Source organism: Oryctolagus cuniculus, chromosome 17 (assembly GCF_051225735.1).
Source record: "Oryctolagus cuniculus isolate XC-2025 breed Fujian yellow rabbit chromosome 17, ASM5122573v1, whole genome shotgun sequence".
NCBI classification, from domain to species: domain Eukaryota; kingdom Metazoa; phylum Chordata; class Mammalia; order Lagomorpha; family Leporidae; genus Oryctolagus; species Oryctolagus cuniculus.
Window position 1 is genome coordinate 53,079,952 of NC_142883.1, and position 6,740 is coordinate 53,086,691.

Consider the following 6,740-nt stretch of genomic DNA (forward strand, 5'->3'; position numbering starts at 1 on the left):
TCTTCTATTGCTTTCCCAGGCCATAATGGAGAGCTGGATCAGAAGTAGAGCAGCAGGGACTTGAACCGGTGCCTATATGAGATACTGGCACTGCAGGCAGCAGCTTTACCCACTACACCACAGCACTGGCCCCTCAAATAAATAAATATTAAAAAAAGAGAAAGAAAATCAAGCTGATTACATCTGATAAAATGGCTTAAAAACCATTAAGTGGAGACTAGTATTGTGTGCAAAGAGCAACAGTATCTATGTAATAGTGAGGGAATAAACACACATTCACACGTGAGTGTGGGCTGCCCTACACAAGAAATACCCAACATAAGTGGGCTGAAGAGTTTCCCGTAAATGAGGGAAGGGGAAAAACACTGTAAAACAGTACCTGTGAGAGGAGAGTCTGCCTGAGACCTGTCTGAGTGGAAGAAGGAGAAGGCAAGAGTGGTAAGTCTGAGTGTATTTGGTGCTGGACAGAGAAGAAAACCAGAGCAGGGCCTTCCAGCCCAGTGCATGGCAGAAGAAAGAAACCTCTCTCCTGCCTTCTACCTCTTTATAAGGGAGGGGGTGGGGGCCAGCATTGTGGCGTAGCAGGTAAAGCTACCATCTGCAGTGTAGGCATCCCATACGGGTGTCTGCTTGAGTCCCGGCTGCTCCACTTCTGAACTAGCTTTCTGCTATGGCCTGGGAAAGCAGCAGCAGATGCCCAAGTGCTTGGGCCCTGCACCTGCATGGGAGACCTGGAGGAAGCTCCTGAATTCTAAGCTTTGGATCAGCTCAGTTCTGGCCACTGCAGCCATCTGGGGAGTGAACCAGCGAATGGAAGATCTCTCTCTCTCTCTCTGCCTCCGCCTCTCTGTAATTCCATATTTCAAATAAAATAAATAAAATCTAAAAAAAAAATAAGGAATGGGGTGGTACCCCAATTGGATATGCAACAGGGTTGGGTCTGAGCATGTGCCCTGGTCACAGATCCAACAGGTGCATCTTGGGTGTATCCAGCCGACAGTTAAACAGACAGTATCCCTTTGCAGGGATATGAGTTCCAGCTCCACTTAAACTTTATCTGATTATACCACATCAGTAAAGACTCCCCCAGATCCAGGGACAACCTCCAGCCATAGACTCCAACTGCCCAGTTGAAAACCCCACGCCAAACCCACTACAGGAAGACCTTTTGTGTCAGACTCCATGCCTGGGTCATCTGGGTCCCCATTGAGCTTCATGGCAAAGTGGCTGGCCAGCCCCAGGGGCCTGATTTCGCCATTCCCCACACTGAGAGGAAACAGGATGGCTGGCCCAAAGCCCAGGCTCGTTCCCTGCACAGTCTATGCACTTAGCAGAGTGGAGCGACTGCCGTCTGTTAGAGACAAGCGAGTTAAGAATAACTCTGCAGGGGCTGAGCTTCCCGGCGTGTCATCCTGAAATAGCGGAGCCACCAGCACCCGTTCCCTTGCTGCCTGTCTTGCAGGGAGAGACTTCCAGAGTCTGGGCCAGGAAAACAGCATTATTTATGCCCCTTCATTAGGGTGCTCCAGTGAGACCGTAAATCAGATTCTGGGGTCCAGGTTCCAACTGCTTCTGTGTTAGGCTTTTTGATGGCTCTTGCCAAGTTGGGCAGTTCCTGATGTAGTCCTTGATTCTAAATCACACTCTGAGAGCAACTGGCCTCCCTCGGAAAATAACCAAATTCCAGAGAAAGCAGCAGCATAAGCAATAAGCCTATACTGCACTTCTATGATTTCACCAGGAAGAGATAGGAAGCACTCGTCCCAAGTATTTACCGCAGCACATTGTAGGTCCCAAATATCCACCACACCTCTTTGTGGTGTCTCGGTCCGTTTTCTGCTGCTTTAGCAAAACACCAAGGGCCGGGTCGTGTTAGAAGGGGTTTACGTAGCTCACAGTTTTGGAGGCTGAAAGTTTATCAGCAGCCCCATGGTTCAGTCTTGGCAGAGGGTCAGCACCATGGTGTCATGGCGGGATAGGAAGTTGCTGTTGTGGGAACTAGATGGGGTACAATGAGAGCTACATGAATCCTTCCCTGGGTGGCACCCTAGTCACCATCCCCAAGCCCCCAACTTCCGTTCCACCACCTCCCAGCTCCACTGCACTGGGAACCAAGCTTCCAGCACATGAACTCTTGGTGGGGAAATGACATCTAAATCATCGCAGTGGGAGAATTTTTATCTCCCTACCATGCTGACACCAAGCCTGGTTGTGCAACTGGCTTTGGCCAAGGAATGTTAACAGACATGACGTGTCATTTCAAGAAGGCTTAAGGGACAGTGCACAGATCCACCACCACCCACTCTTTTCCTGCTGCCCTGACTCCAAGAATGTTCTAGATAAGAGCTGTGCCTTCAGTCTGATCCCAGAGGGAAGAGTCAAAGGCAGCCCACATTACCCCTGTGATATAAGCAAGAAATAAACCTTTGTTGCCATAAGCCACTGAGTTTGTGACGTGTTTGCTACTACAGAGCAATTTAGCCTAATCTGACAAATGTCATCATTCCCATTTCCCAAACAACAAAGTCTCCAGAGATTGTGCAACGTGTCCCAGGATCACACAACTCAGGAAGTGGGACAATCAAGGTTCAAATCCAGGATGCGTGCTCTTGGTTTGTTTTTTAACAGAATTCTTTCAAATAACCTTTAGATTTTTTTTAATTTTCATTTTCTTTGAGAGAAAAAGAGAGGGAGAGAGATCTTCTATCTGCTGGTTCACTCTCCAAATGGCTGCAGTGGCTGGGGCTGAAGCCGGGAGTCTGGAACTCCATGCAGGTCTCCTACGTGGGTGGCAGGGGCCCAAGTACTTGGCCCATCTTCTGCTGCCTTCCCAGGTGCATTAGCAGGGAGCTGGATTGGAAGCGGAGCAGCAGCGGGAACTGGAAGCAGCGTTCTCATATGGGATGCTGGTGTCACAAGTGGTGGCTTAGCCTGCTGCGCCACAACGCTGACCCCCAGTCACATCTGAACTTCTGTGTCAAACAGCTGCTCCCCAGAGTGCACGCTCTTCCCCACTTGATGACAACGCCTCAGGGAGTGTCTTGTTGTTTTCCTTCAAAACTGGCAGGTGCCCTCGTGTATGCTGTTTCTCTTCATTTCCCACAGGGCGAAGGAAGAATGCTGGGCACAGCATTTGCTCCTTGGTAGACCAGGTGGACAGACTGTGTAATGACACATAGCTGGTGAGACGGGGCTGGACTCACTGGTATGCCAAGCAGGAAGCGACTATGTTTGTTCCACCCCGCAGGAGTGCAGGAATTAGCAAACCCTTCCCCTTTAGGGATTGAAAAGCTGAGATCACGTCCAGTATCAAACTCTAGTCTCGCGACCATTTGAAAGTGCTCCTCCAGCCTCAGATTTGGAAATCTGAAACAGGGAAAGCTGTCACGGTCGGCTTCTTCCTTATTTCTCAACAGTACCGCTCCTCATCTCCTCCACTCTTCACCGCCTCGAGCCCTTGCAAAAAGGGGGCTGGGCTGGGATGGAGGCAAGGCGGCAGGGGCAGCTTCCTTGCCTCTGCTGTCCACTGGGTGTGGCAGGTGGCCAAATGCTGGGTCTTTGTGACAAGAATGTCTCCTGTGGATTTTCCAGAGAGGACATCCCACGGCCCCACTTTCTGGCCCAGCGATTGTGTCAGACCACCTATGACCTAGCGCCCCCCATCTCCAGTCCCGGCCCCAGCCTCAGGCAACACTGACCAGCTTTCCGGCACTACCCACTGGTTTGGTTTTACATCAGTGGCATCGGAGAGCGTGTGTTCTTTTTGTGGGGGGAGGTATCTGGCTTCTTTCACTGGGTGTCATTCCTTTTAGATTCATCATGGGGTCCTTTTTTTTCCCAAGACCACTTCGGCCCAGCCACCTTCCACAGGCGCGTGTCAGCTCCACGGGAAGTCATCTGTGACCTGTCACACAATGCGTGTGCAGCCAGTTCCCCGGGCACCGCCCTGAGCTGCCCCTCCTTGATTTCTCTGGGGAACTTGCAGGTCTGCTTGGCCCGAGGGCAGGAAAGTCATCCCTCCTGCCCTTTGTACCACATCCTGATGACTTGGGCTAACCTGCGCTTTCCAATCTCCCAGCTTCCCTTGCAGCTGATGCTCTGAGACCCCAGACTAGCCTATTTTTGGAAGGCAAGTGACAGAGAATCTTCCATCTGCTGGTTCTCTCCTTTTGGGTCACTCTTTAGTGAGTTCTGTATGGATGGTGTGTTTGTCTTACAGTACGTGGGCACCCAACATCCCATTTTTTTTTTTTCAGCTTGGGGGCCTCTGCCAAAACAGAGATGGCAGGAAAAGCCATTTGCTGAGACCCTGTTACAGTCTCTTGGAGGATAAAGGAGACTTCTGTTTAGAGTGTCCCCAACCTCCATGCCTCAAGCTGCACTTGTAGCCCAAGGATCCCCGATTTCAACAGCTTAGGAGGTCCCGATGTGAATCAATGTCCAGATCCCAGTAGTCCAGGGCCCCAGCCCCCTTGGCCATGCACGTTTTTAGGGGTCTCTTGCTCAAGTTTCCTAGGGCTCCAGCAGCCACGCTCACAAGAGCTACAAACTCACCCTGACCCCCCCCCCCACCCTAATCAGCCCTGGAACTTTGGGGTCACTCCAAGGACCTGTGCCCTCAGTGCAGCTTCACCCTTCACCCCAACCATGAGCACAGCCCTCCCTCCACCCCTTGGCCCTGCCAAGGCTGAAGCATATTTTCTTATTTAGGGACGTTTTACTGAAAAACTGGAGGCAGCAGAGACAGACAGTGTGGAGAGGTCCCCTCCATGGCGTGTAGTCAGAGTCAGCAAATAAAAAGCACAAGGTGCTAGCCGGCGCCGCGGCTCACTAGGCTAATCCTCTGCCTTGCGGCGCCGGCACACCAGGTTCTAGTCCCGGTCGGGGCGCCGGATTCTGTCCCGGTTGCCCCTCTTCCAGGCCAGCTCTCTGCTGTGGCCAGGGAGTGCAGTGGAGGATGGCCCAAGTGCTTGGGCCCTGCACCCCATGGGAGACCAGGAGAAGCACCTGGCTCCTGGCTTCGGATCAGCGCGGTGCGCCGGCCATTGGAGGGTGAACCAACGGCAAAGGAAGACCTTTCTCTCTCTCTCTCTCTTTCTCACTGTCCACTCTGCTTGTCAAAAACAAACAAACAAACAAACAAACAAACAAGGTGCTCCGTGAAGCCTGCATTTCAGAGAAGTGACTGAGTCATCTGCAGCGGGCAGTGTGTCCTCGCAATATTAAGGAACACGTACTGCTGGGGACATACTTAGGCTGTCGCATTATTTGTTGTTCAAGTGAGATTCAGATTCAACTGGGATTCCAGCATTGTGTCTGGGTGTCTCTCTGGGGCTCCCCGCGTGTCCCCCCACCCCTCCTCACTTTCTTCTTTTCCCTTTTTTTTCCTCAGGGCGTAAAAAACAGGAAGCAGATTTCCCCTCTGGGAGTCCAAGTCTCCTCCCAGTTCCTAGTTCTGGCCCCAGGATGACCTATCGCCCAATTGCCCATCCTTTCCCGGGAGCTAACTCTCTCCCCCTCAACAAGAATGTGCTTTTGTGCTTCCCCCTCCTGAGGGCAGGACAACGCTTGATCAGCACATTTCCTAACGTCTACCTAGACTAGTGGCTCTTTTAAAAGATTTTTTACTGAGGTCAGAGCTGTGGCTTAGCAGGTTAAGCCAATGCCAGCATCCCCTACAGACACCGGTTCAAGTCCTGGCTAATGCACTTCTTTATTTTATTTTATTTTTTGACAGGCAGAGTTAGACAATGAGAGAGAGAAAGAGAGAAAGAGAGAAAGAGAGAGAGAGAGAGAGAGAGAGAATCTTCCATTTTCCATAGGTTCACCCCCCAAGTGGCCACTATGGCCAGCGTGTTGCGGCCAGTGCGCTGCACTGATCTGAAGCCAGGGGCCAGGTGCTTCCTCCTGCTCTCCCATGAGAGTGCAGAGCCCAAGGATCTGGGCCATCCTCCACTGCACTCTTGGGCCACAGCAGAGAGCTGGCCTGGAAGAGGAGCAACCGGGACAGAATCCCGTGCCCCAACCGGGACTAGAACATGGGGTGCTGGCGCCACAGGTGGAGGATTAGCCTAGTGAGCCACAGCGCCGGCCCTGCTGCACTTCCGATCCAGCTCCCTGCTAATGCACCTGGGAAAGCAGCAGAAGATGGCCCAAGTATATGCGTCCCTGAAGCTCCTGGCTCCTGACTTTGGCCTGGCCCAATCCCAACCTTTGAGACCATTTGGGGAGTAAACCAAGACACATGGAATCTCTCTCTCTCTCCTCTCTCTGTAACTTTGCCTTTCAAATAAATAAATCTTTTAAAAAATGTTTATATTATACACTGATCATTTAAAATTGTATATACTATGGCATACAAAGTAATGTTATGGTTTATGAATACAGTGTGGACTCAGGAAGTCAAATGAACGAACATAGCCTTGGCCGCCTGCACCCACCTGTGTGTGTGTGTGTGTGTGTGTGTGTGGTGGGATACCCCAGAGTGACTCTCCTAGTACAACACACGAGCAGGAACTCCTTTCACGATGCTGGGCAACAAATTGAAGGAACAGATCTAAGAGGAATAAGTATTCCTTTTGCGATTTCATGTCCTTGGAACATCACCTCCCCACTTCCCCACCCCCCACCTCTGAAAGCCCCATTCCACTCTGTGCTTCTAGGGCATTGATGATGAGCACATCGGGTATCTGTCTTCTGCTGTCTGGATTATTTCATTCACCATGATGTGCTCCAGTTCC